Below are 23,132 nucleotides of genomic sequence, written 5' to 3'. Positions count from 1 at the left end.
TTCTGTAATTTTAGTTGTGGAGTGAAGTGAAAAAAGGGCTGTTTGTAATTTCAAAGATTGTGGAATGGATTATTGTACTTTATAAAAGCAAGTTACCTGATACTCATTCTAAGTGTTGTTTGTTCAAGCAGTTTACTGCAGACTATCTGGGGTCAAGGGATGTGTACAAAGGGAGATTCAGGCAGCAACAAGCAGCTAATTGGTTTGTGGCATGATAACCAGTTGTCATTGTCAAAGGCCTTCTATCTGCCAACGGGTATGTGTTTGGCTCCTAGGTAGCTGTACATCTTGTGGGTGTGAGTGTTTAGTCAGAAATCATTGAACATCTGAGAAGGAGGGAGTTATATTTCTCTCTGCAGTAAACAGAAACACCTCCAGCTTGAAGAAAGTTAATTCATTTTCCTTCAGCAGATGTTGTAAATTGTAGTTCGTAACTAATAAGTCAGAGACTTTGTAAGTTGGACCAGTTCCCCTGCTCATCTGCAGGCAATTTCAAGTGCCCATAGAAGGACAATCCAGGAGCAATAAGTCCTGACCATTCAAAGGCATCATCTTGTTGGATTTTATGAATAGAGGTTATTGAACTGCCTACTCAGTCTTTCCTTCCATCCATGACACCCATTTTTTCATGTCTGTCTGTGTCAGCCTGTAGGTATATTTAGAGGGAGTTTTATAAGAGATTTAGAATTTTAACTAGTAAGAATTTTATATCTTCAATTCACAATCGTTCATCTGCTGTAGCTAACATCTATTTATTCGTATTAAATACTAATTCCAGTTGAATGCGCAAACCTGGTCCATGCAAGTACAAATGGAAATTTTTGCGTACTTTTAGAAAACTTTTAACTCTTGTGATAACTCTGGGATTAGTGGGGCTTAATTTCTTTTGCACTACCTCAATGTATTTCTATTAAATAAGATTGAGGAAGTTGTGCCCACATTCTCTAGGACTAAGAACAATGTGAAGAGACATCATGGAAATATTTAAGCTTTTTAAGGTCCTTCATAATGTAAATGTTAAGAGGATGGTTCAACTGGCCAGAGAATCTAGAATTACAGGGCTTGTTGTACATGGGTTTGGAAGAGTTAACACTGAGGAACTCTGTAAGCACCTCTCACTCGAATAATGTCATACGGACTTTTAGACAGAACAATTTAGACCTCAAAGGAATGAGACTTAACATTTGGCCTTATTTATAATCTCTGCCATAATGACTATTATATTGAGGACATACCTTTGGAAACAGAGCTAGAAAGGGAAAGGCTTCCAAAACACGATCCTGCAGCAGAGAAACATATCAACAGTAATAAATGCTAATTACAAACAAAATTAGATTTGTTCAAAAAAGATTTATACTTACCTGCCAACTTTCAGCATTCAGTCCTCTTGCAGGAACAGGGAGGGGAGGATGTGGGGGAAGCGAATAAGAGCAGAATTTAGCTAGTGGCAATCTGTGATTGGGTCAAAGGCAAATTCTTATTTGTGAGCTGACAGTATATTTGAATACCTTACATGTTGGTATGAGACTCCGACTTCTCCAAAGGAAACACTTCATCCACTCCAAAAAGAGTAGTTGAACTCTCGAATTTCAATGCCTAGAACTTGCAATGTATGAAACATAGAATTTCATTTGGAGTTCTGAGTTGCTCATCTGTTGCAAATGCTATACGTTACCATTTTCTCTGATGCTTCTGCACTTCCCAAGTCATGACTGACTCTCCTATGGACATGGATTATTTCCCACAATCAACAAAATAAATATATATATATAAAATATACATAAAAATAATGTGTAGACGTAAAAGTTAAAATATGTATGAAAAAATGTATAATAAAGCATTCAAGGACAATCATGGTATTAATAATGCTCCAATTCAGAAAAAATTATGATCTGTCATGCTGGTTATTCACAATGAGCCAGCTATTTTTATAGTACTCATTCTCTTAAGTGTCAACTAAAAGTGAGATGATTGTGCTTCTTGCAGGATGTTGAAAGCTGGAACAACATGCTCACAGACATTAGACTAACTTCATGTGACTTTATACCCTAAAAGCTGAGGGTTAAAAAATTCTAGTTTTATCTGTTTGGGCTGTATCTGACTCCAGAACGTCCTGTAATATTCATTGAACTTAAAGTATCGGCTGAGTCCAACACTAGCAGATAAAATCGTTTCAATAAAGTGTCCCAAGCTGTCCCTTTCCAAGCTATTTATATTTAAGGATGATCAATGTTCATATCTGGGATATTTGTAATACATTCTCATTTAACTACCTAAAACTGAGAACTCATACCATCAACTGTTCTACTCTTATGACTACCATTATTCAGAAAAATAATAACTTTTGTTTTTAATGTACAGATATTCCATTTGCTATAACGTCTCTGTGCATGTTAATTCACCAGCTCTCTGCTCACCACAAGGCCTATTGTCATTAGGTTATTATTTGTGAAGAATTGCATTTTTAATATAGCTCATTGCCATACCATAAGAAGCATCCTTTAATGTCGAAGAATCATACATTCCCAACAGTGCAGATAGAGGTTGTTCAGCCCATCGAGTCTGCACCAACCCTCCGAAGAGCGATACACCTCCCCACCCTACCCCAATACCCTGTATTTATCATGGCTAATCCGCATTAGCCTGCACATCCCTACACTGCAGGGCAATTTAGCATGGTCAATCCACATAACGTTTTAATTGGGAAAAGGACTAAATAGAGAAGAGATAAACATTATATGTAAATAAAATGTACACAGTTGGATAGATTTTCTGGTTCAGATGGGAATTTGCTTTGTACTCATCAGTTTACTGAGTGCCAGTAGCATTTTATTTTGGAACATTCGATTGATTCAGGTGTTCCTAGCACATCTGGAGCAGTACTTTGCTTGCAACGTGAGATGCTGAGCAATTTTAAAATGTTTAACTTGGAGGGGAGTATTAACTGGAAGCCTTTAAAAAGGCTGTGAATATTTGAATACATATTTCAGTCTTACAGCAGTTTAAGATAAATAAGTGGTTGATCAAAAGAAAGCCAACAGTGCATTACAAAATGAATACAGTGAGTGAAATGAAATACAGTGTAAGGGCCACTGACTCCTGAAATATCACTTCTTATATGATAAGCTATGGAAAGGCTATTCCATGAGGATATTATGAAAAATCCTCACTGATTATGGGCACATAATCCTCATAAAACAACTCTGAAAAGGCATGTCCAATACTTTGGGAGGTCGGCAGACTGAAATAAAAGACTGCAATGCCTTTGGTTATCAGATAGCCTGCAGTGCCAACACTCCTGTCTGTTTAAGCATGCACACATTCACATGAAGGATTATCAATTAGCTAGGGTAATGAAGGGTAACAGTGCTTGTGGAACTCTGGCCCAACTACTTTGATGTCTACAGGAGGGGGGGGGGGGGGGGAAGAAAACGTAGATCTGTCCATAGAACATAGAACATAGAACAGTACAGCACAGAACAGGCCCTTCAGCCCACGATGTTGTGCCGACCATTGATCCTCATGTATGCACCCTCAAATTTCTGTGACCATATGCACGTCCAGCAGTTTCTTAAATGACCCCAATGACCTTGCTTCCACAACTGCTGCTGGCAACGCATTCCATGCTCTCACAACTCTGTGTGTAAAGAACCCGCCTCTGACATCCCCTCTATTCTTTCCTCCAACCAGCTTAAAACTATGACCCCTCGTGTTAGCCATTTCTGCCCTGGGAAATAGTCTCTGGCTATCAACTCTATCTATGCCTCTCATTATCTTGTATACCTCAATTAGGTCTCCTCTCCTCCTCCTTTTCTCCAATGAAAAAAGTCCGAGCTCAGTCAACCTCTCTTCATAAGGTAAACCCTCCAGTCTAGGCAGCATCCTGGTAAACCTCCTCTGAACCCTCTCCAAAGCATCCACATCTTTCCTATAATAGGGCGACCAGAACTGGACGCAGTATTCCAAGTGCGGTCTAACCAAAGTTTTAGAGAGCTGCAACAAGATCTCATGACTCTTAAACTCAATCCCGCTGCTAATGGAAGCCAAAACACCATATGCTTTCTTAACAACCCTGTCCACTTGGGTGGCCATTTTAAGGGATCTGTCTATCTGCACACCAAGATCCCTCTGTTCCTCCATACTGCCAAGAATCCTATCCTTAATCCTGTACTCACCTTTCAAATTTGACCTTCCAAAATGCATCACCTCGCATTTATCCAGGTTGAACTCCATCTGCCACCTCTCAGCCCATCTCTGCATCCTGTCAATGTCCCGCTGCAGCCTACAATAGCCCTCTATACTGTCAACGACACCTCCAACCTTTGTGTCATCTGCAAACTTGCTGAATGATAGTACATAGCTCACAACACTTGCTGACAGTGAAAGAAATGTGGCGTGATCAGTCTGATGTAATCAGTGACTGAATAGGTTATTTTTTTGTTATTATAGGATGCAATCAATCCTTGTATCATGTTTTATGAATTCACTGACCATACAAACCAGACATAAAATTGTCTCTTTCCCCCTTCAAATTTTTACGGTCATTTGTTCAGAATAAGGTGAAGGCATTGGAGCTCTCCTGAAGGTCATAAGAAGTGACAGCTGCTCTCTTCTGCCTCGAACTTGTCAGGTCCTTGTCATGCTTAGAGTTGGCATCCCAACACACCTTTGATCATTGTTCTCAATTACCTAAAGATAAGCCAGTCTCTCAGATTCATTAAGTAACAGCCTGACATAGTCATACTCACAGAATCTTACCTTACAGACAATGTCCCAGACACCGCCATCACCATCCCTGGATATGTCCCGTCGACCGGACAGGCCCAGCAGAGGTGGCGGCACAGCGGTATACAGTCAAGAGGGTGTTGCTCTAGGAGCCCTCAACATTGACTCCGGACCCCATGAAGTCTCATGGCTTCAGGTTAAATATGGGGAAGGAAACCTCCTGCTGATTACCATCTATCATTCTCCCTCAGCTGATGAGTCAGTATTCCTCAATGTTGAACAACACATAGAGGAAGCCCTGAGGGTGGCAAGGACACAAGATGTACTCTGGATGGGGATTTCATTGCCCACTACCAAGCAGTAGTAGGCATCAGGCAGCAGTACTGCTGATTGAGCTGGTCGGTCTTAAAGGACATAGCTGCTCGACTAGGTCTGTGGCGGGAGTGAGGGAACCAACAATAGGCAAGAACAGACTTGACCTCATCCTTACCGATCTGACAGCTGCAGTTGCATCTGTCCATGACCGTATTGGTAGGAGTCACCATCTCACATACCTTGTGGAGATGAAATCCTGTCTTCACATTGAGAATAATTTCCATCGTGTTGTGTGGCACTACCACTGTGCTAGATTGGACAGACTTCGCTCAGATCTAGCAACTCAAGACTGGGGCATCAATGAAGCATTGTGGACTATCAACAGCAACAGATTTGTACTGCAGCATAATCTGTCACCTCATGGCCCGGCATATCCCTGACTCAACCATTACCATCAAGCCAGGGGATCAATCCTGGTTCAATGGACAGTGCAGGATGGCATGCCGGGGGCAGAATCAGGTGTACCTGAAGGTGAGGTATCAGCCTGGTGAAGCCACCAAACAGGACTACTTGCATGTCAAACAGCGAAAGCAGCAAGTGATAGACAGAGCTAAGCGATCCTACAACCTATGGATCAAATCTAAGCTCCGCAGTCCTGTCGCATCCAGTCATGAATGGTGGTAGACAGTTAAACAATTCACTGAAGGATGATGCTACACAAATATCCTCATCCGCAATGATGGAAGAGCCCAGCACATTAGGGCAAAAGATAAGGATGAAGCATTCGCAGCAATTTTCAGCCAGAAGTGCTGAATGGGTGTTCCATCTTGGCCTCCTCCAGTGGTCCCCAGCATTACAGATACCAGTCTTCAGCCAATTCGATTCACTCCACATAATATCAAGAAATGGTTGGAGACACTGGATACTGAAAAGGCTACGGGCCTTGACAACATTCCGGCAATAGTATTGAAGACTTCTGCTCCAGAATTTGCTGCTTCTCAAGCCAAGCTGTTCCAGTACAGCAACAATGCTGATATCTACCCAACAATAGGGAAAATTGCCCAAGTATGTCCTGTACACAAAAAGCAGGACAAGTTCAACCCGGCCAATTACTGCCCCATCAGTCTACTCTCGATCATCAATAAAGTGATGGAAGCTGACATCAACAGCACTATCAAGCAGCATGTGCTCAACATTAACATGCTCAGTGATGTCTAGTTTGGGCTCCGCCAGGGCCACTCAGCTCCTAACCTCATTACTAGTTTGGTTCAAACATGGATGAAAGAGCTGAATTCCAGAGGTGTGGTAAGAATGAAAGCCTTGATATCAAGGTTGCACTTGAATGAGTGTGGCATCAAGGAGGCCCAGCAAAACTGGAATCAATGGGTATCAGAGGGCAAACTGTCCGGTGGTTGGAGTCATACCCGACACATAGGAAGATGGTCATTGCTGTGGAGGTCAATCACCTCAGCTCCAGGAGAGTTCTGCATGAGTTCCTCAGGGTAGTGTCCTCGGCCCAATCATCTTCAGCTGATTCTCTCTATCATAAGGTCAGGAGTGGGGATGTTCGCCGATGATTGCACAATGTTCAGTGGCATTCATGACTCCTCAGATACTGAACCTTGTTCAAATGCAACATGATCTGGACAATATCCAGGCTTGGGCTGACAAATGGCAAGTGACATTCATGCCACGCAAATACCAGGCTATGGCCATCACCAATAAGAGACAATCTAACCATCACCCCTTGGCATTCAATGGTGTTACCATCCCTGAATCCGCCACTGTCGACATCTTGGGTGTTATAATTGACCAGAAACTCAGCTGAACTCACCACATAAATGCAATGGATACAAGAGCAGGCCAGAAACAAGGAATACTGCAGCCAGTAACTCATCTACTGACTCCCCATAGCCTATACACCATCTACAAGGCACAAATCAGGAGTGTGATGGAATACTCCCCACTTGCCTGGATGACTGCAGCCCCAAAAACTCTCAAGAAGCTTGACACCATCCAGGACAAAGCAGCCCGCTTGATTGGCGCTACACCCACATGCATTCACTCCCTCCACCAGTGATGCTCAGTACCAGCAGTGTGTACTATCTACAAGATGCACTGCAGAAATTCACCAAAGATCCTCAGACAGCACCTTCCAAACCTATGACCACTTCCATCTAGAAGGACAAAGGCAGCAGACATAAGGGAACATCACCACCTCTAATTTCCCCTCCAAGCCACTTACCATCCTGACTTGGAAATATATCGCTGTTCCTTCACTGTTGCTGGGTCAAAATCCCGGAATTCCCTCCCTAATTGCATTATGGTCAACCCACTGCAGGAGGCCTGCAGCGGTTGAAGAAAGCAGCTCACCACCACTTTCTCAAGGGCAACTAAGGATGGGCAAGAAATGCTGGCCCATCAAGCAACACCCACATACCACAAATAAATAGAAAAGAAAAAGATGCCAATCGGCACAGTAGGTATAACAAATTAATGTCTCATGAACACATTGAAGTAAATAGATATTTTATAAAGCAATATTTTGGAGCTTTGTCATTAAAACTTTCATACGGAAACTCGGTAAATTGTAGCTAGTATTATATTGAACTTCATTATAAAGTAGAACTATGGTTTAGTTCCCACAATCCTATTGTGTCACAGTAAAACCTGTAAAACAGCATTACAAAAAAAATTACAATAAATCTAGTGTAATATTAAAATCCAATGACTCCAAAGCCACAAAATCGCATAATAATTAATCTTCTAAGTTGTCCAATATTGCAGCGTCTCAAAATAAAGGAAATCCTATGATACACTGCGCCATTATGCAATCGATTTAACAAAATGTATTACTGAGGAACAATGGAATTTCTCTGACTGGAAAATTTGCATTATAAATGAAAGCTGCTTGTCCAAACCTTGGAAAATAAGCAATCACAGTCCAATCTGTGGCCGTCATCCAACTAGTTTGACAATATTATAATACGTCAGTGAAGAAGGAATCTGATCCAGTGCATCATGTCATTGAAACTCACAATGTACTGATGCAGAAAAGAAACTGCTGCAGTGAAAACAGCAACACAGAAAATGCTGTGTAAACTATTACCCACGTTATTGCTTAAATTAGTGTTCCAATTAAACTACATCAAAAATTAGGGCTGTGTTACTAAGAAAGTTGGATTTATAAATGGCATGAATTGTGAATGGTACCAAGCTGGTTATGTTACTGATCTAGTTCTCACCATCTATAACCTTACAGCCTGGCCTATCCCCCATGCCACCATCAATGTCAGGCATGGGATAAACTCTAGTTTAATGAAGACTACGGGAGGATATGTAAAAAGCAGCAACTGGGATACCTAATAATGAGGAATAAGCATGTTGAAGCCATGAAACAGGGCTACTCTGTGCCAAATAGCATTGGCAACAAATGATTGACAGAACCAGGTGGTCTGCAACCCATGAATCAGATCGAAACTCTGCAGCCCTGCCATATCCAGTTGTGAATGATGATGGACAATTGAACAACTGACTTGAAGAGGGTGCTTCACAAATATCCCCATCGTTGACAATAGGAGAGCACCACACAACAGTCTAAAAGACAAGATTGAATCATAAATAGCAACCTTTAGCAAGAAGTACTGAGTGGATGATTCATCTCAGCCTCCTCTGCAAGGTTGCTACCATCACAGATGCCAGTCTTCAGCAAATTCACTCCAAATGCTATCAAGAAAATGCTGAAGACACTGCAAAGGATGTGGACCCTATCAATATTCCAGTAACCGTACAGTAGATTTGTGCTTAAGAAGTTTGCAATGCCTTTAGTTCAAACCATTCCAATCTAACTACATGGTGGGCAAAGTGGAAAGTTGCCCAATGTGCCCTGTAAACACACAACATACGCATGAATCATAAAAAGTTAGCATCCAGTTACAATAATTAATTAGGAAGGTAAACAGGTTGTTGGCCCTAACTGCAAGGCTGATGAAGTATTAAAGTAGGATATATTGCTGTAACTGTACTGGGCATTGGTGAGACTATTCCTCATGTATTATGTACAGTTATGATCTCCTCCTTAAGGAGGGATATATTTGCATTGATAGCAGCTCAGATAGGTTGCTTCCTGGGACAAATGGTATATCTTATAAGGAGAAGTTCAACAAGTTGAGGAGAAAAGTGATTCTATCAGAACATCAGGCATGTTCAGAAATGCTAAAAGAATGCTTCAGCTCATGGGAGATTTTAGAATTAGGGGAATGGTTTCAACATGATGGGTCTTCCATTAAGATGGAGATAAGGAGGGATTTCTCCATTTAAAGGATAGTTAATCTTTCAAATTCTCTACTTCAGATCGCAGCTAAGATTGTGTAATTAAATATATTAAAGACTCAGACAGATCTTTGATGTAAAAGGGCACCAGAGGCTATGGGCTGGCAGGCATGAAGCTCCTGCTTTACATTTCTTTACCATTCTGCTGAAGGCTCAATTTCAGGTTTGAGGATGAAGAGTCAGATAAAGTATTTGATACTTTAAAAAGAAACGTATACCTAACTGAACTGATCTCCTAGTGTATAAAATAAGCCTTTTTCGTCCTCTTTCATTTTCTGCATCACAGAACAATGTGATTCTAACAGAGTTAGAGGCAGGTTGTTCAGTCCCCTGCCTGATTGATGAAATGCCTGCAACAGACATCCTCTTGGACTGGAGGCATTCTGGCGAAGTTTGCCGATGATACGAAGATAGGTGGACAGGCAGGTAGTACTGAGGAGGTGGGGAAGCTGCAGAAAGATTTAGACAGTTTAGGAGAGTGGTCCAGGAAATGGCTGATGAAATTGAATGTGAGTAAATGTGAGGTTTTGCACTTTGGAAAAAAGAATACAGGCGTGAACTATTTTCTAAACGGTGAGAAAATTCGCAAATCAGAAGTGCAAAGGGATCTGGGAGTGTTGGTCCAGGATTCTCTAAAGGTTAACTTGCAGGTAGAGTCTGTAATTAAGAAAGCAAATGTAATGTTGTCGTTTATCTCAAGAGGGTTGGAATATAAAAGCAGCGATGTGCTTCTGAGGCTTTATAATGCTCTAGTTAGGCCCCATTTAGAATACTGTGTCCAATTTTGGGCGCCACATCTCAGGAAGGACATACTAGCCCTGGAACGTGTCCAGCAGAGATTCTCACGGATGATCCCCGGAATGGTAGGTTTAACGTATGATGAATGGCTAAGGATCCTGGGATTGTACTCATTGGAGTTTAGAAGGTTGAGGGGAGATCTAATAGAAACTTACAAGATAATGTATGGCATAGAAGGGGTGGACGCTAGGAAGTTGTTTCCATTAGGCAGGGAGACTAGGACCCGTGGGCACAGCCTTAAAATTAGAGGGTGTAAATTTAAAACTGAAATGAGACAACATTTCTTCAGCCAGAGAGTGGTGGGCCTGTGGAATTCATTGCCATGGAGCGTAGTGGAGGCCGGGACATTGGATGCCTCCAAGGCAGAGATCGACAAATTCTTGATCTCAAAAGAAATCAAGGGCTACGGGGAGAGTGCAGGGAAGAGGTGTTGAAATGCCCATCAGCCATGATTTAAATGGTGGAGTGGACTTGATGGGCCTAATGGCCTTACTTCCACTCCTATGTCTTATGGTCTTATTAGTGCCCAAAAAGGCCCTACCAAAGAATCAAACTCTATCATTGAGTCAGAAAGCAGCATTTTAGGTCTGGCTGAGGGAATAGAACAAGGTATTAGAAATGGGTGCATCTCAGACAGGGTTCGTTCTTTCTTGTGTTTTTTGACCATCTTTCACTTTATGGTTCAACTGCACATCAGCTACTGACCAAGATCAGGAATGACTTGACTGTAGTTCCATGAGGCATTGGGTCTCCAAAGTGAGGTTTCCCTCCTTTACTTATTATAGTGCAGACTGAGAGTACACGTTATCATTCTGGATCCACATGCATCAGATCCCTGCCTTGTCTGATTCTGAGCTCAGGTGAATTTTCTTTCCACAAATGTGGGTACCAGCCCAATTGCCCAAGATATTATGACACTCATTCTTGATACAGGTTTGTCCATTCTCTTTCCAAGGATGTGCAATGTTGCTGATAATCCCTTTGCTGCTGAAGAAGTTGTTTTTTCATGAATAAAGCTCAAGGCTCGACATGTGTGGCCAGCTGCATGAACAAAACTTGGAGCATATGGCACCTTCCGATGGAGACATTCCACTGGTGATCCTGTCTCCACCGTTTGCTCCTGTCTGTCACCTATTTGTCCCACCATGTGATGACTGAGCTACATCTATCATAGTGCCCATGGGTTCTGTGTGTGCGGCTCTATGGGTAAAGGGTGTCCTATGCTTTATAGCTTTCAGATTGCAGAGATTATACACATCAGATTTTTGAAAAGAAGTTTGACTCAACCATTCAAAATGTCTGCATTCTCTATCTGTTTCTTCATGCAAGGTTTTATTATGTTACAACTGGGTGAAAAGAGATGATTGATTCCCCATTTTTAAGCCACCTCTTCGTCAGTCAAAATATTTTCTTTTAACAGACAGCTATTGCACTTCAATTGAAATAAAATTAACTAGATCACATTGGAGGAGCAAAATTACGGGTTTTTCTTGAATGTAGGAAATAGGTATTTTAGTTTAATCTAACCCTGAGAAAAATAATTAGAATGCAATATTAAGACCCCACACACAAACACAGGTATTAAGTTTAAAAAGAATAAAGTGTCTGGTATGGTCTAGACATTTAAAAAAAATGTACCCTTAGCACTTTTGAGATGTTATATTTTCAACTTGAGGCCAGTTTAGTAATTGATTTGTATTCTGTTGCAGGGGTGATATTTGTAGATTTTGAGTTCTCAGTAAATGGCTTCTTTGCAAGTTGTTTTCTCAATGGGCATTGACTTTGAGGTTGAGAGAACCAAGTAGAGTGAGGCTGGCAATGTCTTTGTCTGTATCAGTTAATATTTTCTTTCTCTTTGTTGCTTAAATAACCTGGTGATACAAGTATATTTGTAAATTTCTGAGTCTGCTCTGTTGCTTTGCAAACTGAATATTCCACATGTAACCATCTTACTGATTACATTAGCTGACTTCAGTCTTTGGCTCATCTAATTGCAACTGGTTTTATTTATTCCATGTGAGATACCTTAACCTGCCCCAATTTGTGATCAGGTGATATCAGTAGCCATTTTAGGTCAGTGTTTGTTCTTTTTAAAAAAAATAGTCCATGAAGAATTTAATGTATAATGTAAGTTTAATATTGAGAGTTCACTTTCTTACTCTTTCCTTCTGTAGTTAGACCAGGTATAGCTGTAGATACACAGAGATCAGTTAATAGACATACATAATCCAGCAGCAAACAATTGATCACAGCAGTATGTGTGCAAGCAATATTACACAGTATTCAGTCATGGCGTTCACCCTACTCCTATTAGTGCTCCACCATTATTACCTTTTGAAGGATCTGTGAGAGATGAAAGACATTGATTAGTATCGACAAGTTGGAACTGAAATAATTCCGTGAAGGCTGGTATCCTATTACCAAGCCACACTTTATTTACATGTGCTTAGCACATGATACTGACCTAGCTAGCTCAGACCCAGCTCCTAAAGGGAGCACACCCTCTGTCACTCCTCTCTATATCTTTCAGCCGGGATTCCCTTAAGGGACCAGGTTAACAGCCCCAACCAGGGAAATCATATTCTATGAGGTCTACCTGGCTGGCCTCATTCCAATCACTATGGAAAGCTTCATTATTTGCCTCAGACGTTTCTTGACATCTCAGCTAGTGTCTTGCAAAATGAGTGGCTGCCACATGAAAAGTGGAGGTAGAATATCAAGTTCTAAGCGTGAGTACTGAGGGAAACGCCCACCTCTCCATGGTGAGAGTGCTTATAATGGCAGGACCACCCTTGCTTCTCAGCCTCTTCCAGGAATTGTGAGCTGTGTTCTCTAGCAGTGAGAGAAAGCAGAGGGTAAAGAGTGTGAGAATTGCGCTGATGAATAATGATACCGTACGTGGAAGAATGGTGCCTTGATTTCTGGAGGTGCCTTGTAACAAATGAATAAGTGGAGCTCCAAGATGCTTTGATCTAAGGGGTGCTGAGCAGGGAAAGCTGGGGAAGAGTTGCAGATGCCATTTAAAAGTTAATGTAATTCACCTTGCCTGACTTAATGAGATCAGTAAACTATTTGTGACATTGGATGTATCTTTGGAATCTCATTCTTGTTGTTAACAACCTCTAAAACTTTTATCTATGAGAGATAATGGGAACTGCAGATGCTGGAGAATTCCAAGATAATAAAATGTGAGGCTGGATGAACACAGCAGGCCAAGCAGCATCTCAGGAGCACAAAAGCTGACGTTTCGGGCCTAGACCCTTCATCAGATGAAGGGTCTAGGCCCGAAACGTCAGCTTTTGTGCTCCTGAGATGCTGCTTGGCCTGCTGTGTTCATCCAGCCTCACATTTTATTAAACTTTTATCTATGGCTGTTTTGCCAGATTCCAAACTTAGATCATAAGATATAGGGGCAGATTTAGGTCATTTGGCTCATTGAGTCTGCTCTGCCATTTAATCATGGCTGATATGTTTTTCAACACTATTCTCCTGCCTTGTCTGTGTAACCTTTATCCACCTACTAGCCAAGGACCTATTTATTTCTGTCTTCAATACACTCAATGACTTGGCCTCCACTGCCTTCTTCAGTAATGGGATCCACAGATTTTCCATGCTCTGGCTGAAAAGAAATTCTCCTTATTTCAGTTCCAAACATCAGGTCCTAGTCTGTCCTGCTAGTACAAACATTCTCTCTGTGTCCACTCTATCCAGACATCTCAGTATTCTGAAAGATTCAATCAGACCCCCTCATCCTTCTTAACTCCACCTAGTGCTGAACCCGATTCCTCAACAACTCCTCATACGACAGCCCTTTCTGCTTGGGATCATTTTTGTATACGTCCTCTGGATTCCCTCTAATGCCAGCACATCCATCATTAGATACGGAGTCCAAAATTGCTCACAGTATAAGACCAGAATCTTATACAGCCTCAGCAGTATACCTCTGCTCTTGTGTTCCAGCTTTCTGAAAATGAATGTTAGCATTGCAATTGCCTTCCTTACTGCCAACTGAATCTATATGTTAACCTCATGAGAATCCTAAACTAGTACTCCCAAATCCCTTTGTGCTTCAGATTTCCAAAGCCTTTCCCTGTTGAGAAAATAGTCTGCTGTTCCAATAAATACAAGTCCCATTTATATTAAAAAAAAACTAGAAACGAGTTACGTGTCACCTGGGATATTTTGTGCCTCCTCTGTCAATTCTTCTGCAATGAATATCACCTAGTTGTACCAATTTTTTGTTTAGATAGTACTTTCTCTAAGACATAGAGGAAACTATGAGAGCTATTGATGCTCTCTTGGGAACTGAGGACTGTTAGCTGTAGTGGATGGCAGTTAGCTTTATGCCTTTGTCCAATTGCCCCCTTCTTTTATTCACCTGATGACATATCAATATTTCTAACAATACAATTTATCCTATGTTGTCAAAGTCATCAGATTTAAAGTTAATAGGTTTTTGGTATGTAAGTGCTTGGTTCAAATTGATTGGCCAAATTTAAAAGTCTGTTATCTTGGTAAAAACTGCTGCTTGGCCTGCTACTGTTTAGCCTTTCAATACAAATGTTTCAATTTGGATGCCCTCTGTGTACTTGCAACCTTTCAAGCTGCTGCTCACACACATCCATTTTAAATCTCTAAGCACAGGAAAAAACACATCATCTTTTAAAGGGACCATGCAATGGTTTTCTCCATAGCATTTCACAAACACCAAAGTTTAATTTCCTGCATTCTAATTCACAAGTACTCTACTCAACTTCACAACACCTCCCCCCTTAAGAAACAAGGAACCATCATTACGAAAAGATAGCTTCATGTTTTTCCTTTAAAACCTTAACTCCATTATATTACTAGATTCATAGTTTATTAATCTAGAGTTACACATTTTATACTAATTCTACATATATGTGTATATAAAACACAGTGAAGACTACCGTTTCTATCTTAAATAAACATTTTTTCTTTTAAACTTGTGATAAAGCATCAGGGATAATATTTTCAGGGTCCACAATATGTAAAATCTGTAAATTAAATGCTCGTAGCATGAGATTCCAACAAAATAATCTGGTGTTCTTGTCCTTAAATCTTTCCAGAAATGTTGTAGGATTGTGATCAGTATACACATTCATCTCTGATGCATTGTTTGCAATGTAAACATTAAAATATTGTAAGGCCAGTAGCAAACTCAAGAACTGTTTTTCAGTGTTGGAATGTTTTTTCTGGTGGATATTAGGTTTTTTTTGAAAAATAACCGAGTGGCCTTTCAATTCCATGATCATCCTCCTGTAATAACACTGCTCTCACACCTACATCGCTTGCATTAATGTGACTTTGAAGGGTTTCAAAAAGTTTGGCGTGGGTAAAACTGGTGCAGTGGTTAACACTGGTTTTAAGTTTTCAACAGTGCTACCACGCTGTGAAAGTTTGGTACAAATTTCCTGTAGAATTCGATTAAACCTAAAAATTGTAGCACTTCCTTCTTCGAGGCTGGTCTTGGAAATTCCATGATGGCCTTCATCTTCGTGTTCCTCAGTGTCATCCACTTGCATCCAATTTTGTGATTGAAAAATGTCACTTTCATCATTGCATATTCTGTTTTTACCCAGTTTATAACCAACTTTGCCTTCCATAATCTCTCAAAGAGTTCTGACAAATACACCTTGTGATCTTTCCACAAATGTGTAAAGATCACTAAGTCATCTATAGATGGCACAATTAGTCAAACCTGCAACAACTCTGTTCATTAGCTTTTGAAAAGGGGCTGGTGCATTTTTCATTCCAAAGCCCTTCTGGGGTTACAAAAGCAGAAACCTTTTTCGCACTGTCTGACAGAGGTACTTGCAAGTAACCATAAAGTAAGTCCAACTTTGTGATGTAAGTGTTTGTCCTACTTTTTCCACTCAGTCCACCAGTCTTGGCATTTGGTATGAGTCAAATTTGGTCACAGCGTTGACCCTCATAATCTACGCAGAATCATTGACTAACGTCAGGTTTGGGAACCATATGACCGGTGAACTTCACTTGCTTTGACTCAATTCTATGATGTCTTCTTGAAGTATCACTTTCACTTCCTTCTGAACCTGTGTGGCTTTCAGAGGATTAAGCCTGTAAGGGTATTGTTGTATCCAAAATTCATTCCCTCTGCACTTTGGCATTAGCCCTCTCTATTCTATTTCTACATAGGTCCTCATAGCTCTGTAACAAATCTTTCAATTAAGTTCTCTGTTCCTGGGACAGACAGCTCACTACATTATCCCATTCCTTAAGGACTTCCTCATTATTCCATTTATTCTGAAGCACATCAAAACCTAAATCATCTGGGATAATAAAATGTGAGGCTGGATGAACACAGCAGGCCAAGCAGCATCTCAGGAGCACAAAAGCTGACGTTTCGGGCCTAGACCCTTCATCAGAGAGGGGGATGGGGTGAGGGTTCTGGAATAAATAGGGAGAGAGGGGGAGGCGGACCGAAGATGGAGAGAAAAGAAGATAGGTGGAGAGAGTATAGGTGGGGAGGTAGGGAGGGGATAGGTCAGTCCAGGGAAGACGGACAGGTCAAGGAGGTGGGATGAGGTTAGTAGGTAGATGGGGGTGCGGCTTGGGGTGGGAGGAAGAGATGGGTGAGAGGAAAAACAGGTTAGGGAGGCAGAGACAGGTTGGACTGAGTTGATTAATTTGGAGCATCTGTAATAGCAAATAATATAAATGTGGTACCATTATCCCAACCATGTGAGTAATCCTGGCAATAAGCCCTCAGCATGGTCTTCAAGGACTGGTGCCACCTTTCCAATGCTCCCTGGGATTGCAGAATGGTACGCACTTGATTTTAAGTGTTGGACGCCTAAACTATCCCTCCTTAAATAATTTGGCAGTAAAAGTGGACCCTTGGTCTGACTGAATCTGCCTGGGTGGTCCATGATGGGCAAAGAAAGCATGCAACTCCTCCACAACCTTTTTCACCTTGACATTTTGCAATGGAATTGCCTCCAGAAATCTGGTAGATACATCCATTATGGTTAGCAAATGCTGGATTTAGGGCGGGAACCTACACAATCAATTATAACCAGTGTAAAAGGTTCTTCAAATGTGGGAATTGGCATCAAAGGCATTGGTTTTATTCCTGCCTGTGGCTTACCTACCATCTGACACGTACGACAGGTCCAGAAAAATTCATCCACATCTTTAAGTAATCCAGGCCAATAAAAATGCTACTGTATCTTGGGATGAGTCTTCCTCGCTCTTCGATGATCTCTTACAGACAAGTTATGTGCTATCTGCAATACTTCATGTCTGTATGCTGCTGGTAACACAATCTTGTGAATTTCTGCAAAATCTCACCTGCACTGACCTGCCAAGGTCTCCATTTCTGCCTTAGGGTTTTATCCTTAAGGTAATGACATTTTGGGATACATTCTGATTCCTTTATCGAGTAGGCTTTATAATACAAATCTTTATCGTCTCATCTTTTTGTTGTAACGCCATTAATCTTCAGAACTCAACATCTCTGCCTGATCCTCTACTTACTCAGGTTCTTCCTTCACTGTTTCATCAAACAGGGTGTCAACTAACTGGACTACAACTCTCTTGTCTTTCTCTTTTATTTTCCCCTTTTGCTTTACCTTATGGCTGTGTCATCTTATCACCACACAGTCCAGAAAAAAATTCCAGGTCTTTTATCTTTTAACTCCTCAGTTCCCTGGTTTTCTTTAGGCTTTTCCACTACAATGGGCATCACTTCCACCTGTGATCCAGCTATATCATTTCCAAGAATAAACTGTATTCCTGGAATAGCCAATTTTTCTATTGCTCCCATTATCTCTTCCCCAGTCTGGATTGGACTTTCTAGCCTTATCTTGCACAACAGAACATTACTCCTCTCTCCATTTATAACACAGATTATCACTGCCTCGGGCAATATTTCAGAATGTGTGCAAATATTTTCATTTCTTACTATTAGAGACAGACTAGCTTCCATATCTCTCAATGTTTTAACTTCTTTACCTACTCCCACTGTTCTGCCTGAGTAAACCTTACCCACACAGGTGAAGGCTTTGAAAAGATCAGGCACTACCTTACTTTGCAGCCTGTGACAAGGCTGTGCACTCTCCTGCAGCTCCTCAGCTCCTCTTGGGATTTCCTTCACTACCTCAACTAATTCCAATAGTTTAGCCTCTTTTACCATATCTGTTTTCCCCTGTGCCTTTCTTAACCTGCCAGCACTAGGGCTTTGTGTGTCCCACCTTATTGCAGTGAAAGCACCTGAGGCTTTTCATCTCATTTTCTACCCTCTTGGGTTTTTTTTCACATGTGGTGAACTGTTCCCAATGAGATCTACTTTTTGTTTTTCATTGAAGGATCTCCCTTTTCCCAATTTTGATTCCGTCACGGAATGAAATTGCTCTGAGAAGCTAGATTTCAATTTATGCACTAATGCGTATTGACCTGCCATCTCTCCAGCTCTTCTCACTGTTTTAACTTTCTCTTCCTTGACATGAGTTCTTATCTCCTCTGAAAGTGAGTTTTTAAACTCCTCCAGAAAAATAATAACTCTCAGAACTTCATATATCATTTGTTATCTTTAAAGCTCTCACCGCCCTATCGAAATTGCTCTGTTTAATTCTTTCAAGCTTTCTATAAGTCTGATTTGGTTCCTTTCTTACATTTCTGAGCCGTTGTCAATATGCTTCTGGTACCAATTCATAGGAACTCAAAATAGCCTGTTTTACTTCTTCATAGTCTCCTGACACCTCCTGTTACAGTGCTGCAAAGACCTTTACTAGCCCTACCTACCAGCTTGGATTGAATTAATGTTACCCACATCATCTCTGGCCAGTCAATCTGCCTAGTCAATTTCTCAAAGGAAATGAAAAAGGCTTCTACATCTTTTTCAGCAAATTTTGTTAATGTTTTGACAAATTTGTATATTTCCCTACTGGGCTTTTGGCGACAATGTGTTTGCTGATCACCACCAGCCTCCTCTCTAGGCCTACCTTCTACATTTGCCTCCATCCTGTTATGTCAGCTTTCCCGTCTAATTGCTAACTTCTGACGTTTAAACTCTCTCTCTTTCTCCCTTTCTTCTCTCTCTTTTTCTTTTCATTTTGCTAGGAATCTTCTTTCCCTTCTTCAGCTTGGGCAATTCTTTCCTTCTGGATGTGAGTTTGCTCGCTGAGCTGGAAGGTTAGTTTTCAGACGTTTCGTCACCATTCTAGGTAACATCATCAGTGAACCTCTGACGAATTCTTTCCTTTTCTATTTGTTCTGCTAGAAATCCATTCCCTTTCTTTGTCCTCTAATTCCAATTGTCTCATTTACAATTTTATTTTTTCTAACTCCACTGTTATCAGGGACTGTTTCTCTGATATACCAAAATGCTCAGTTAATTCCGTTATAATTTCAGTTTTGTTTTATCCCTAGTTAAACATTATATTAGCCTGTTTGCTAATTCTGCAAGTGCCACCTTTTTCTGTCTTTCTAAATTTTTCTGGCAAAATTTGGCAAGCATGTTTGATCCCCGGAACATCTTTAGCAATGTTAAGGGCCATTTCCCCACTTTTGACTTAACCAAAAACAAGCAACTGAAATTAACAGATTTCCACTTCTCACTTAAATTTTATTTAAAGATCTCAGACACTCATCCCCAAATCTGTGAAAATCTGTAGGGACCTTTTGAACCCAAATCTGTTCAAATTTGTTCAAATTCTGGATGATGAGCCCCAGTCGGTTGTAAAGCGGAGGTTGACTCTCCCCTGAGAAGTAACACTGAAACACCCAAAGAGGAGCACTTGCCCTATAATCTGCTAAAGGAGTATGAAAAGTGGTGTGACCTGCCTTTCAGAAATTTCTAGTGGTCAAATAAAATAAATCCCTGACACTTAGTTTTGAATCAACAAGTAACAATTTATTTATCTGACTCTAACTGAACAAATTAACCAAACTATAAACAAACCGAATAAATCCCTTTAAACTGCTAACTATTCTTGAATTAAGCAAGATTCTAATGGTATACCGTTCCAATAAATATAAGTCCCGCTCATATAACAAAAGAGTAGAATTTAGAGGTTTGAAATTACATCCAGGTTACATGTCTGTGCCTTCTCCTTCAAACACTCTGTCAGGAATGCCTTCTCAGTTGCATCTTCTGTCTGGAATATTGGCTAGTTATGCTCTTGGTATCATTGCTTTTTAGATGGTGCTTTCTCTAAGACATAGAGGAAGCTGTGAGAGAAACGATTCTCCCTTGGGAGCTGAGGACTGTTAGCACTGATGGATGGCAGTTAGCTCTGTGCCTTTGTCCAACTGCCCCCCCTTTTTATATCTTTGATGACATAGCAATGTTTCTTAGTATAGGATTGGTTTTATGTGGCCAAAACCATCAAATTTAAATTTATCTGGTTTTTGATATGTAAGTGCCTGGTTCAAATTGATTGACTAAATTCAAAAGCCTGTTGTCTTGGTAAAAACTATTGCTTGGCCTGCTAACTGTCTGGCCTTTTGATACAAATGTTTCAATTTGGGCGCTCTCTGTGTACTTGCAAACTTTCAAGCTGCTGCTCACACACATCCATTTTAAATCTCTAAGCACAGGAAAAAGCACATCATCTTTCAAAAGGACCACACAATGCTTTCACTCTGACCCAGCATTTTACAAACACCAAATTCTAACTTCCTGTCTCCCAATCGACAGACACGCTAACCGAACTTTGCAACACTGGTGCCACGGCCAATACTTATCCCTCATTTAGGCATTATCACATTGCTGTTTGCAAGGATAGATTATACATATCGCCGTGTTTTCTATATGACAACATTGACAACATTTTAGGAGTACTTTGTTAATGTAGAGTGCTTTGACACATCCAGCCAGTTGCAGAAAGTACAATACAAATGCAAGCCTTTCTTTTCTTATGCACCCACGCTCGTTGAAATATCAGAAAATCCGGAAGCCAGGTGCTAAGTAAAACAGAAAGAGACCACGTGCTGCTGCTGGTACATTGCTTCTTGACTCGATGGTGATTCTCCTGGGGCTACGAGAAGTGGGCCTATTTTATCAAAATAGTGCCGATTATGTCACATGTAAACTTACAAGCAACGTTTTCGATAAATCCCTGCAATGATGACATTGCGTCTCAGGGAACTTGCATTGTACCAAAAACAGTGTTACAATGATTCTGCACTAAATCAAAATCTGCAGCAGGGAGAAGCCAGTATTTTTGGTGATATTTGTGGCTTGCAAATCAGCGGACTCTGCATTGGAGTCAAAGCCACAATACAGTGAATGCTGCGTCACGATGAGTGCTATGTTGGATCTTGAATCTGTATGAAATTACAGTCAAATGTATCTAATGCTGAAACTTGTGGTGTCATAAGTTCGATAGTCCTGTGGTACGTGACACTGTGCTACAGATATTACAATGGATTCCAAATTACTGCGATTCCGTCAGCTCAGTAAAAAAGTCAATTAGCAGCAAACTATGGCTTACCGTGAATGCCTTACTGAAATGAATCACTGCAAGGCATTTGTAAAACAAATCATTTAAGTTGGTTGTATGGTGTGATCTATGTAAATGAGGAACTGCAATGTAGTGAATTATACCAGAGTGAACTGTTGCATTGAAACCTGCATTGCAGTGAAGCTAACTATATAGTTGAAACCTGAAAGGCAATAAGCCAAATAAGATATGTGTTAACTGTAAAACAAGAATGAAATGATACCTGAATCACAGAAGAGCTCACTGTGCTGATCCCAATTACTGTGATAGTCATCAGTAAACTAGTTCTGCATTCTAATTTGCATTTACAGTGGCTCCTGTTTTTGAACGAAGTCAAGGTGTGTCAAAACGAGACCAGACACTGCAATGAGAACATAATAATTGTGAAAGCAGTGGGACACTTATTACACTGAAAGCTTAATAATGCTGCAATTTATGTTACTGTAAGTCCTGTGCTGAGCCCCTGTTAAATTAATGCTTTCATAAGAAAAATGAATGATTCTTACGTTCAAGTAAATATTGATAATGCACCAGGTGCATTGAATTGTATTTTGTCGCAGTAGAATTTAATCATGATTTATGATACAAATCACCGTGGATGAGTCAGGACATTGTTCATTTCCAGCCGGCCTCCAGTGTGTTAATTTGAATGCGTGGAATGTCATGAACTAGGGGCACCCTAAAATATGTCTCCCGAGATTATGTAAAATCTCCTTGTACAGCTTGAATGATATGTTAATTTTGCCTAAAATAAACTAAAACAAACAAAGGGATATTTCAGATTAATTTTTATGTGAAATTATTGGGCATCAGTGAACAAAAGAACATATAGCCTGAGGATTCCGAACTATTTTTATTTATAAAGCTTCAACATATCCAGATTTTTGGTACGAATGAATCAATTCGGTCTTGCGCAGTCTTCTGAGAGGCTAATGTTGTTGATTTTTGAATTTGACAAAATGAGATTCCCAGAAAGCTTAGGAGCAAGCTATCTGTGTCTATCTGTCTGTCTGTGTAACAATGTTTCAATTGTAGTGTATTGGACAATTTGACCAATTTATGTTTAAAATCATTTTACCCAATTGCTTTTGTTGGCGAGGTGGACGAAGGGACGCAGAATTCCGTGTGCAGTTCAACTCAATTTTATTAACAAACTATTTCTTATTTGTGAGCATTTCCCAAATTCCCACAGTTTTTACTCTCTTCTGGTTTTGTCTGTCTGAGAAAGAATATTGCCCTCAATACTCCATGTGGTTCTGTGGCTTTTGGCCAATGGGGTCATGAGCTGGACTTAAATCATCCAATGGGTCGCCAGCCCCTTCACTGTTGCCATGCTGGGAAGTGGAAATTGCCCAGACTCAGGCAGTCAAGATGCCAGAAGATCTGATTGATACTTCTCCAATTCTTGTTGTAACTGGTAGCCCTTGAACCCTGAAAACCTCTTTGACCCCAATTTCCAATGTTCTCTATAGT

The 23,132-nt window shown here is 40.6% G+C and overlaps 1 protein-coding gene across 1 annotated transcript in view; it reads left to right on the top strand.

Moving 5' to 3' along the window:
- LOC125466230 (acid-sensing ion channel 2-like) overlaps positions 1-23,132 on the top strand; it is a 1,220,788-nt gene that overhangs the window by 330,520 nt on the left and 867,136 nt on the right. The window lies entirely within an intron of this gene.

The sequence above is a fragment of the Stegostoma tigrinum genome, chromosome 31 (genome assembly GCF_030684315.1).
Source record: "Stegostoma tigrinum isolate sSteTig4 chromosome 31, sSteTig4.hap1, whole genome shotgun sequence".
Taxonomy (NCBI): domain Eukaryota; kingdom Metazoa; phylum Chordata; class Chondrichthyes; order Orectolobiformes; family Stegostomatidae; genus Stegostoma; species Stegostoma tigrinum.
This window is presented reverse-complemented; position numbering and strand designations above follow the sequence as displayed.